Below are 12,684 nucleotides of genomic sequence, written 5' to 3'. Positions count from 1 at the left end.
GTTCTTTGAAAAAATAAAAAAGATTGACCATTGGCAAAACTCACAAAGAAAGAGAGAAAGAGAAACCTGATAACCGTATTAGAAATGAAAAGGGGGAGATCACGACAGATATTGCAGAGATCGAAAGGGTAATCAGAGACTACTTTGAGAAACTTTATGCTACTAAACATGAGAAACTAGAAGAAATGGAAAAATTCTTGGAAACATAACCTTCCACATTTAAGTAAGGAGGATGTAGCATATCTAAACATCCCCATCACTACTGAGGAAATTGAAACTGTAATCAAACATCTGCCCAAAAAGAAAAGCCCTGGCCCAGATGGATTACCTAATGAAATTTTTCAAATCTTCCAAGAGGAGCTACTACCAATCCTAGCCAAGCTCTTCCATGAAATTGAAAAAACGGGAACACTCCCAAACAGCTTTTATGAAGCCAACATCACCTTGATACCAAAACCAGACAGAGATGCTGCCAAAAAAGAAAATTACAGACCAATATCCCTGATGAATGCAGATGCAAAGAACTTCAACAAAATCCTGGCAAATAGGATCCACTGCATATCAAGATCTTTCACTCTGACCAATTAGGTTTTATCCCAGGAATGCAAGGATGGTTTAACATCTGTAAATCTATCAACATCATACACAACATCAACAAGAAGAAAAATTAAAATCACATGATCATATAAAAAGACACAGAGAAAGCATTTGTTAAGGTCCAACACCCATTCTTGATCAAAACTCTCAGCAAGATGGGAATGGAAGAAACCTTTCTCAATCTAGTTGAAGCCATCTACCACAAGCCAATGGCAAATATTATCCTCAATGGAGAAAAACTAAAAGCCTTTCCTCTAAATTCTGTACAAAACAAGGCTGCCCGCTCTCACCACTCCTCTTCAACATGTACTGGAAGTTCTTGCTATAGTGATTAGGTAAGAAAGAGATATCAAGGGAATCCAGATAGGAAAGGAAGAAGTCAAGTTCTCATTGTTTGCAGACAACATGGTACTTTACTTAGGAAACCCTAAAGACTACCAAAAAGCTCCTAGAAACAATAGGTTCATATAGCAAGGTGGCAGGCTACAAAATCAACCTACAGAAATCAATGGCCTTTTTATACACCAATAATGATATGGAAGAGATGGAAGTCAGGAAGGCAATTCCATTCACAATAGTGCCACACAAACTCAAATATCTTGGAGTCAACTTGACCAAATACGTGAAGGACCTATACAAAGAAAACCATAAAGCCCTGCTCCAAGAAATAAGAGAAGACACACGGAAATGGAAACGCATACTGTGCTCATGGATTGGCAGGATTAACATCATTAAAATGGCAATATTCCCCAAAGCATTATACAGATTTAATGCGATCCCCTTAGAAATACCCATGACATTCTTCAAAGAAGTGGATCAAACACTTATGAAGTTCATCTGTAACAATAAACACCCTCAAATAGCTAAAGCACTCCTAGGGAAAAGGAAAATGAAAGGCATTATTTTCCCCAACTTTAAACTGTACTACAAAGCAATAGTTATCAAAACAGCATGGTATTGGAATAAAGACAGACCCTCAGATCAGTGGAATAGGCTTGAGTTCTTAGAGAATGCTCCCCAGACATACAATTACCTAATTTTTGACAAAGGAGCAAAAAATCCTAAGTGGAGCAGGGAAAATCTCTTCAACAAGTGGTGCTGGCAGAATTGGTTAGCCACTTGCAAAAAAGCGAACATAGACCCCCCAGTTAACATCATGTAAGAAGGTAAAATCCAAATGGATTAAATATCTTGATATCAAACCTGATACCATAAGGTATATAGAAAAACAAGTCAGTAAAACACTCCATGACATTAAGACTAAAGGCATCTTCAAGGAGGAAACTGCACTTTCCAAACAAGTGGAAGCACATATCAACAGATGGGAATACATTAAACTGAGAAGCTTCTGCACCTCAAAAGAAATAGTGCCCAGGATACAAGAATCACTCACCAAGTGGGAGAAACTATTCACCCACACCCTTCAGATAAGGGGCTAATATCCAAGATTTATAGGGCACTGACAGAACTTTACAAGAAAAAAAATCTAATCCCATAAAAAATGAGGAGAAAAAATGAACAGACACTTTGATAAAAAAAGAAATACAAATGGCCAAAAGGTACATGAAAAATGCTCCTCATCACTAATCATCAGGGAGATACAAATCAAAACAATGATGAGATAACACCTTATGCCACAGAGATTGGTGCACATCACAAAGAATGAGAACAATCAGTGCTGGTGGTGATATGGAGAGAAAGGAACTCTTATCCACTGCTGGTGGGAATGCCATCTAGTCCAACTTATATGGAAAGTGATATGAAGATTCCTCCAAAATCTGGAAATTGAGCTCCCATTCAACCCTAAGAACACAAGAATACGGTCTCTCTCCCTTCCTGGAGCAGGATTTTTAGCCAGCACGGGCGGGCAGCTGGCAGGCCTCCGCATGTGCCAGCGGCCTTTTGGTCAGGCCTAGGATAGGGGGGCTCGGACCTGGGTCACCCGACCCCTCTCTCCCCCATTCCTCTGGATCTCCAGGTGGGTTCCTGGAAGGAGCTGATGGGGCACCCTGGCTTTTCCCCAATCCCAGGCCGGGTCAGAGACTGGCCTAGGGTGGGGCTTAGTGGGTGGAGTTTGATCTGGTGGGTGGCAGATAGCTGCTCAGCTATACTCAGGCTGTCACTGGCAATTTCATACCAGTCTACATTTTGCAAACCGCAAGGGGGGCTAGCGCCCCCGCGCGAACATCAGTACCCCAGATTTACCCTTCTTAACTTCAGTAACACACAGTTCTAATCTCTGACCTAAGACATACAGTAGATCTAACAAATCCTAGAACTAATTAGAAGGACACAAATTGAACACATATTGAACACATATATCTTTTGAATATTTTATGGGTATTTTCTTTAACTGATATAACTCTCTATATATTCTTCTACCATGATGTTTCTATCCACTTTTCATATTGTCTTTTCTTTGTAAGCTGTTCATTAAGGATTGTTGTTGGAACTGTCCCTCAGTTTGATGCCTATAATTGAACTATGTCATGGAAATTGCTGGTCTTGTTCCTATTGCCTCCAGATGCACCAATAACACTTCATGGCATTGATCCTTGTTTGCATAGACACATTAAAATGGGAAAACACCATACATACAGATAAGTTCTTATCTAATAAATCTCAGTACAATGTACCTTACACCCTGAACATTGATATAATGACCTGGCACAGGCCTCAGATGAATGGTCATCCTCCATTCACGCCAGAACCAGGCAAGCTATCTACAAAACATCCAAGGTCTTATATAGCAACAGCTGGATGCAGTCCTCTACCAGGAAAGACACTACCAAGGGTCTGACATCGACCTCCTAAAAAGAGACTTCCGTTTACACTGAGAAGACTTGACAACAACAATGTCCTGCTGCTATGCTATCGCTCTGGCCCCTCAGAATTGCCATTTTTATTGAATACAGAGACCACCTCAGGTTGGTGTGTAAGGATGGAGTAAGGGCAGATAGCTCGGACTATCCTGAATCAGTCCCACCCAGGTTCACAAGTAAGACAATCTCTGTTTGGGGGTAAAAACAAGTTGTAAACAAAGAGATACAAACTAACCAGGGATGATATTTGTTTTGGGTGAAACCACATTGTAAACACATATGCCAAAAAAAAAAAAACAAAACCAAAACAAAACAAGGGTGATCTCTGTTTTGGGTAAAACAAGGTGTAGTTTAACAACTCCCCCTCTTTTGTTAAAAAAAAAGTGAAAGGGGTACATAAGATGTCTTCTATTGTTCTCTCAAGAGGCAGGAACCCCAGATCAGAAGTTATAAAAGTAGTTTTTATTTTGCATAGGCACGGTAAATACTGGGAAATAAAAAGAGAAAAATAAAAAAAAACCTTTTACTATCAAGTAAGGTGATGAGGAAATTTTAAACCAGTTAGTTAATTTTATTTTTCTTTATTTATTTTGGTTTTGGGGTCACACCCAGAGATGCTCTCTGGTCACACCCAGGAATTACTTCTGGCTCTGGGCTCGGAAATCTCTCCTGGCAGGTTCGGGGGACCATATGAGATTCCAGGAATTGAACCACCATCTGTCTTGCATAGGCTGCACGTAAGTCAAACACTCTACTGCTGTGCTATCTCTTCGGTCCCCGGTTAGTTAATTTTTAACAGTTAGCTTTTAAATTTTAAGTTTTAGTTTTAAAATTTTAAAAATAATTTTAAAATTAGCTTTAAAATTTTAAATTTTTAGTTTTTAAATTTTCAAACTAAATTTTACTTTTTAAATTATAAACAGTTAATGTTGTTGCTAATCTCTAGCAATCACTGCTAGTGAAGATAGACTTGGCTGAAAGAGCATCAAAGGTTAGATTGTGTGTACATCACTCTCAAAAAATTCAGCTTTTTCCATTTCCTTGTCTTATACATATCACAAAATTTTTCATAGACTTCTCTGAACATAAACATTAGGACCTTTCTGCAGATATACTTAATTTGAAGACATGTTCCTAAAATTCTTACACTGAGCACTGCAACAAGAGTCTAGAGCAGCCAAGTTGTTTTTACATAGACTTCTCTAAAGAAAATTAGTAGAACATTTCAGCAGATATACGTGATTTGAAAATAAGTTTGCTGTATTATTCTTATAATGGCACTGTAGTAAGAGTATGTTATATCCAAGTTCCTTTTCCATAGACTTCTGTGGACAAAGACAATTTTGCAGACATATGTAATTTGATAATAAGTTGTTAAATGATATACACAATCAAACAGCATAGCAATTGGGAAACATAAACTAGGATAGCTGAGAACCATTAAAAATCAAATAATATTTTGTATTGAACTTGCAAACAAATATTAAACCACTGGCGTATCCAACTCTAATTATCTAATTATCATAATATCTGTTTGCAAGCAGGTTCTCCTTCCTCAGTTGGACTTTGGCTGGGCTTGGTTTCTCCATCACCATCTTCTGCGGTAGACTGCTAAAGTCACCTAGGACAGAAAGGCCTTCAGTTCTGAGGCCAGAATCTGGGTAGGGGGACATGCTAATATCTTTGCTGTTGGTCCCCCCTTCAATGGAGCTCTCTTTTGCTTCTACCCCATCAGTGACCTCCATAAGCTTCTGTAAGTTGGGAGGCCAAGGTCCTCACACAAAGTACCTTCGGTAGAAGAAAGACAGTGGGTGTTGGCATCAAGGATGCTGCCCAGAGTCTTCAGCTCTCTCCTCTCCGATGCCTGCTTCTGTCCTGCCTGAGGGAACCATGGGTGGTGGTGGGGCAACTGAGCAAAGTCAGGAGAGGAATTGGCAGAACCTAAATTGATTGGGAGCATATCAGCTACCTTTCACTGGCACTCCACCTGATCTGGATACATTATTAACTTTTGAACCCCTCTCTCCTTTCACAACATCCAACTCCACAGTCTCCCCGTCTCCAACACTACACAGAAACTTCTTGGCATCATTTCTCTTACTAGCTGTCCAGTGAACTTTGGTGTCATTTCTGTTGATAAATCTGAACAGTGAATCATTTGATAGTGCCCAGGACTTGGATTGCCAACCCTGGCTTGACCACCTGATTCTGGGCTTAAACTGTGGGGATACCTCTGATAGAGCCATTATCAGTCTGAAGAGATGGTAGCCAACTTCTCATCCTTGGGGAGAGATGGGGGTGTTTTTCTGACTTAATGCACATAGTAAATGATAAATTATCAGCCATGGGAAGGATTTTTAGATTGAGAACTCATCACCACTGGGAAGGCTTCTCTCTCTTCTTTGGGGTATGTGCAAAGGACAATATCTAGGAGCCCAGCATGTATAGTACTGATTGAGAAATGCAGGTATGAGCTATGAGGCCATTCAGAAAAGGGACCCATTGCGCCTGTTCCAGTGAAGGGTGCTGCACACTCAGTCCAGCTCCAAGGGGCCGCCATGGTAATAATCCACCAAAGGGCCAAATAACTGATCATCATTGGGGGTCTTCTTAGGTCCCTGGGTTACTGTCACAGCACAAGTTGCAAAATCATCCCACACACCTTATTTCCAACCCCAAGTGAATAGGTCTGAAGCAGTGTCAAGCATTAAATAATCTAAACAAGGATGAAGGTGAAACACAGGTATTCTGGTAATCTTTTACCTCATATAGAGAGTGAGTTGCATGCCAGAATTGTATTTTTATTAAGTACAGAGACCACCCCAGGTGGGGGAATAAGGACAGGTAGCTCAGACTATTCTGAGCAAGCCCCATCCAGGTCTACATGTAGGACAATCTCTGTTCTGGGGTAAAACCAAGTTGTAAACAGAGATATAAAGTAACCAGGAATGGTTTTTGTTTTGGGTGAAACCAATTGTAAACAAATATAAAGAAACCAAGGTGATCTTTTTTTTTTGGGGGGGGGGGGTAAAACAAGGTGTAATCTAACAATATAGGTAATAGGGAACTTGCCTTGTACACAGTCAACCTGGATTTGATCCCTGGCATCCCAAATGGATGCCCTGAACCCACCAGGAGTGACATATGAGTAGAGAGTCAGACGTAAGCCATGAAAAAAGCCAATTGTATTCCCAAAATAAAACAAAATATGTATTCGCTAAGGCGGTCTGTGATGTAGGAGAGAACCTAGGTACATTGGTGTAGGGAATTAACACTGGTAGTGATATTGATTTTGGAACATTAAGTACTTGAACCTCTATGACGAACAGCTTTATAAATAATTATGCCTAAAGACTATAATTGTTAAAACGATAATAAAATGAAATAATTGTTCCAGATTCAGGTTCAAAAAGGTCAAGTCCAAGATAACACAGACAACTAATGATAGAAATGAACTAGACCAGGTTCCAATTCCAAACACTGGTTCTCTTTCACCTTTGCACTTTTCACTCTTTAGTTTAGGACTGAAATGACAGCACAGCTGTAAGGCCTTTGCCTTGCACACAGATGACCTGGATAGACCCAGATTCTATCCCTGTCATCCCATATGGTCTCTAGAGCCTGCCAGAAGTAATTTCTGAGTGCAGAGCCAGGAATAAGTCCTGAGAGCAACTGGGTGTGACCAGGAAAATAAAAACTCCTCAGTTTAACCTAGAAATAGTTGTTATGATAGATAGAAGAAGCTCATTTTCTTCTGATCCTTTTCTCTTTGAAGCAGTATCCTGCCCTAGTGTAAGCAAGCTGTCAAAGAAAACCATACTAAGTGGTTGATTCTTGGAGATTTGGGGAAGACTTTTGCTGCTGAAAGCTACACCATTTTCCATATAATCTCTTTTCACTTCAATGGATAGACTCCAGTGCTCTTGGATTTGTCTATACCTTAAGAGCCATTTTTTGTTTTTAATTTTTATTGTGACCAAAGTGCATTACAAATCTTTCACTGCATCATTTATGGTACATAGTGACAATGAATGAGGGGCATTCCCACCACCAGTGCTGTCCTCCCTCTGCCCCTGTTCCCAGTATGCATATCTCCCTCCTCTACCCCCCCCAGTATGCTAGATATCCCATATCTCCCTCCTCTACCCCCCAGTATGCTAGTGCAACTGGTCTCCACTTTACAACTTGTTGTAGATTGAGCATCTATTCCACCTTCATTGGAGATAAAAAGGATAAGTAAAGGGGGAGAAAAAATTTGGTGACAACTACCAAAAAAGAGAGAGAAAAAAAGAAAAGAAAAATGGAAGAAAAAAGAAAACTAAAGGGACCTGGCAAATAAAAATAAATCTCTAAATAATAACCACAAGAGTGAAAAAGAATGAGAAAAGTGGAAGAAAAAAGAGAAGGAAAATAAAGTCAAAAATTAGCAAATCAAAACAAAACAAGAAAAAGTATGGGTGCTGGAGTGGTAGGGTTTGGTGTTCCCCCCACTTATTTTTTTTGCATAGGCACAGTAAGCAGAACCATTTTATTACTTGAATGACATGCTAACTATGGAGAGATAACAACTAGAATAAAAGATCAATTAAAATATGCCTCTTCCTTCTGATCATCCACACTTAAACTTGCTTACTATCAATCATCAAATAATATTTTCTAGTGTGCATTATTTCCAAACAGTCAATGGGGCTGCTAGAATGTTTACAACTAAAGAGAGCCTTAAGATAAACAAAAATAATTCTAATCATTAGATGTGGCTACAAAATAATCATCAGCACAATAAGTATTCTCTCTGGGCTATCTACACAGATACCACAGTCTCTCCATGTTGTCCAATTAATTGTATTATTATTTAAAATGCATTTTCTCGAGTTCACCCAATGACCTATTTATTAATCAGAATCTTCGGCCACAGAGTTTGTTAAGTTTTACCTTTCTCTGTCCTGGGTGTTTCTGATGAAAGCCATATTTGTAGCTCCTAAATATAATTAGCAAGAATTCAAGCATCAGTTGGAAATGGGAACTGATCATCAGTACTCAATCAAGTTCCTCCTTGAAGCAACTATAGGGGAGTTGCTTAATGAGTTGGGGGTAATAGGCAGTGGTTACTGGGAGTCACCAGAAGGAAACTGGACTATCTACATCCCACCTCACTATTTTAATCATAGCTCGCTACTTTTATCTCTTTTGTTCATTTGTGCTTTTATGAAAGGTGCATTTGAACAAAGAGCTTGCAAAGAGCTTAAAAGCAACTGAGCTAGATGACCTTTAATTTTTGTAATCAATAGATAGTAACTGGCTGTCTGTTAGATGCCAGCCTCTGTACAAAAATCAAAGCCCCATCAGTCACAGTCCCTCTTCCCAGGAATCCCACAGATGAGAGGTAAGGGAGCCAGTAAATCATACAGACTCACGAAAACAGCTGCATTAATGAGGTAAGAGATCTTGGCATCAGCTCTATCTTGAAGGTTGTGCGGGAATTCTGTAGAAAAGAACTGGAGTCACAGCATGCGGAATGGGATAGTTAGAGCATTCAAGTGTGATTCCAGTTTAGGAAGCACGTACAAATTATGGGGAACAAGACCCAAGGATGCAGACATATGGAGTGAACTTTTCTCTGGGCTTTTCAACTTCCTTAGAACTAAAGTGAGAGATGAATGATCTGGAGCAGAGCTTCTTTCTTTCTTTTTTCTTTCTTTCTTCCTTCCTTCCTCCTTCCTTCCTTCCTTCCTTCCTTCCTTCCTTCCTCCCTTCCTTCCTTCCTTCCTTCCTTCCTTCCTTCCTTCCTTTCTTCTTTCTTCCTTCTTTCTTTTCTCTTTTTCTCTTTCTCTCTTTCTTTCTTATTTGTTCATTTAATTCTTTCTTCTTTCTTTTCTTCTCTCTTTTTTTTGTTTTTTTTTTTTTGGCCACACCCATTTGATGCTCATGGGTTACTCCTGGCTAAGTGCTCAGAAATTGCCCCTGGCTTAGGGGACCATATGGGACGCCGGGGGAATGAACCTCGGTCCTTCCTTGGCTAGCTCTTGCAAGGCAGACACCTTACCTCTAGCGCCACCTCACCAGCCCCTCTTTCCTTCTATTTCTTTCTTTCTTTTTTTCTTTCTTTTTTTTCTTTCTTTTTTTCTTTCTTCCTTTCTTTCTTTCTTTCTTTCTCTTTCTTTCTTTTTCTTTCTTTCTTTCTTTTTTTCTTTTTTCTTTCTTTCTTTCTTATTTCTTCCTTCCTTCCTTCCTTCCTTCCTCCCTCCCTCCCTCCCTCCCTCTCTTCCTTCCTTCCTTCCTTCCATTCTTTCTTTCTTTTTCTTTCTTTCTTCTTTCTTTCTTTCCCTTTCTCTCTTTCTTTCTTTATTCCTGTTTTGGGCCACACCCAGCATCGCTCACACTTATCCTGGCTCTGCACTCAGAAATGATTCCTGGCTCAGGGGACTATATGGGTCCATCCCAGGTAGGCCACATGCAAGGCAAACACCCTACTTCCTTCTTTCTTTTCTGTTTTTTCCTTCTTTCTTTTCTGTTTTTATTTCTTTCTATCTTTTCTTTCTCTTTCTTTCTTGCTTTCTCTCTTACCCCTTTTTAACATACTTGAGCCTCATCATATAGGCAAAGTAGGAAAATGAGGCCAGCTCAGAATTCAAGTGGCAAAAAGCTCTAAATGAGGGTAAGCAAACTTTCTAAAAAGAATGTGGTATGTGCTTTAGGTTGGTTGGGTCACGTAATCTCTTGGGCAACAGTTATTTCCCTTTGTTATTATATCCAGAATGATTCCATAGACTTTACCTAAGCAAATGAAGGTAGTGTGAGTTGATGAGGTTTTATTTATAAACTCTGAAACTAAAATTGCTTGTGTCATGGAATAATATTCATTGAATTTTTCCATAAATAATAATAAATATTAAAAATGTTCTACTTGGAATGGACATTTGATGGTCTCAAGGCCATAGTTTGTAGAAACTCTGGCTTTGGTCTTTGTTACTAGAATTGCACCCTACATCCCACTGTAATTGTGGCCCATTTATTGTCTTGGAATCAGAACAAACCAGTTAGAACCTATTCTATGTCCCACTAGAGGACTAAACACTGATCCTTGGGACTTTTTGATCTGGTCTTTATTTTAATGAAAGGACAGGCCCTGAGCAGTGGTAGTAATGATAGGCAAAGCAATTAGATACCAGTGGTAGCACTTGGCATTGCAGTGTGTCTTGAGATCAAAGGTGTAGGAGTCACTGCAGCTAGATCAGAAGTGTTGGTAGGGAGAGCCATGGAGTGCTGAGGATTAAACTTAGGATCTTGCACATGCAAGCCACACATCCCTGGGTCTTGGATATTTCCATGTCCCCTGAGTTGCTCTTGCCTTTTTTATGAATCTCTTACCACTCCCTCTTCACTAGCAAAAGTCTTGCTCATGGTGACCTTCCCTCTGTTTCTGCTCAACTTCTCCTAAGAAGAAACGCTGTGCATTCTCAGCATATAGCACCCAGATCCTAAATGTTCTCTTCCTTGGATTCTTTCCATATTGGGTGATCCACAAAGACTCCCCAATATATCAATCATAAGCATCTGTCTGCCTTTAGGAAATCCCCCATATCAAGAATTCATGTTATCTCCCCTGTTTTCTATCCCATATCTCTAGAAACCACACCTCCCTTTCTAAATGCTCAGCCTTCCTAATCTAGGTTCCTCTAGAACCTTTTCTATCTTTTGTATATTTACATGGACAATTCTTATGACCTGAAATGTTTTCTCCTTCCTCTACCCACATTTCAAATAAATCTCCTTTTTCTAATTTTTTTGGGTCACACCCAGCAGCGCTCAGGGGTTACTTCTGGCTTCATGCTCAGAAATCGCTCCTATGCAAATAAGAAGCAATGCCACGTGGTGTTATTGGCGCATATGGGGGCCATAAGAACAATTCCAATGATTCCCATGACATGGTTCAATCATAAGCATTAAACTGGGGGACTCTTCCACCAAAATTCCTTGTTAAAAAGCTCAAAAAGAGAAGATAAAAAGTGTTTAGAATCATCACTGTATAAGACAACATTTAGTAAGAATTATAGCTGTCAGAGAAAAAACACAAAATATTCTAAAGAAATACGTGTCCATTTTATGTATCTTGAAACAGTTTGGGGTTGTCAGACACAATGCACAGCTTTGGACTGTGATTAGGATTGTAGACTACTGATGTTAAAAAGAGTAATGTAGGTTAGTGATGTTTGAGAGGGGGTTAGAGAGTTAAGGAGTAAAAAAGAGCTTTGTAGGGGTGTGGGAAAGGGCAGAATACAAAATGAACATTCTGTATACGCAAAACATAAGAATAAGGAATATTCTGAATACATGAAGTATTCACGCCCCCGCGCGGTTCAGTAGTTTTTGGATGCCTAGGGAGGAATTTCTCACCCCCTCCCCCCAGGCCCGATTAACCAGGCGTGGCCCTGAAGACCCACCTGGTGTGGGGGGAATCTTGCTCGCCTGGACTAAGTGGTCAGCCCAGGGGTCCTATGGCTAGCTGTCCTGCCCAGAGCCCCCATCATACCAGTCAAAGGCACACGAAATCTTGGCATGTGGAGTGTTCTGAGCCCAGCCATGCCTCTGTAGTTTTTGGATGCCTAGGGAGGAATTTCTCACCCCCTCCCCCCAGGCCCTATTAACCAGGCATAGCCCTGAAGACCCGCCTGGTGTGGGGGGAATCTTGCTCACCTGGACTAAGTGGTCAGCCCAGGGCTTCTTATTTGCATAGGTACATTAAAATGGGAAAATACTATACATCGAAATAAGATCCTATCTAATAGCAATTGGAACACACAAATCTTGTAGTGCAAAGGGACCTTACACCCTGAACATTGACATAACGACCTGGCACAGACCTCAGAAGAAAGGGCATAATCCATTCTCCCCTGAACCAGGGAAGCCATCCACGAAACATCCAGGCTGGTCTATAACATCACCTGGAAGCAGTCCTCTACCACAGAAGACCTACACTGCTCAGACTTCGACCTGCTCAAAAGAGACTTCCCTTAACACTGAGAAGACTTAACAACAACAACGACCTGCTTACAGGACAGGGCTCCCTGCGTTGCCCTTTGATTGTGAGGTGAAAGGAGCGGATGCTCCACATCCTAACTTCAATGTAAGATATGCAGATTCCAGGATCTTTAATACAGAAACATGATACCAACAACAGAGACTGTGTGAAAAATAAAAGTGTGTTGGCACTACAGACAATGTATTGGATTGGACGATCTAACTTGCCTGGAGCCTAGACTTGGTC

General features: G+C 40.3%; 1 pseudogene; it reads right to left on the bottom strand.

Moving 5' to 3' along the window:
- Window positions 1-5,093: 5,093 nt before the first annotated feature.
- Window positions 5,094-10,820, bottom strand: LOC126009388 (Y-box-binding protein 2-like; annotated as a pseudogene).
- Window positions 10,821-12,684: the final 1,864 nt, after the last annotated feature.

The sequence above is a fragment of the Suncus etruscus genome, chromosome 5, assembly GCF_024139225.1.
Source record: "Suncus etruscus isolate mSunEtr1 chromosome 5, mSunEtr1.pri.cur, whole genome shotgun sequence".
Lineage (NCBI taxonomy): Eukaryota > Metazoa > Chordata > Mammalia > Eulipotyphla > Soricidae > Suncus > Suncus etruscus.
This window is presented reverse-complemented; position numbering and strand designations above follow the sequence as displayed.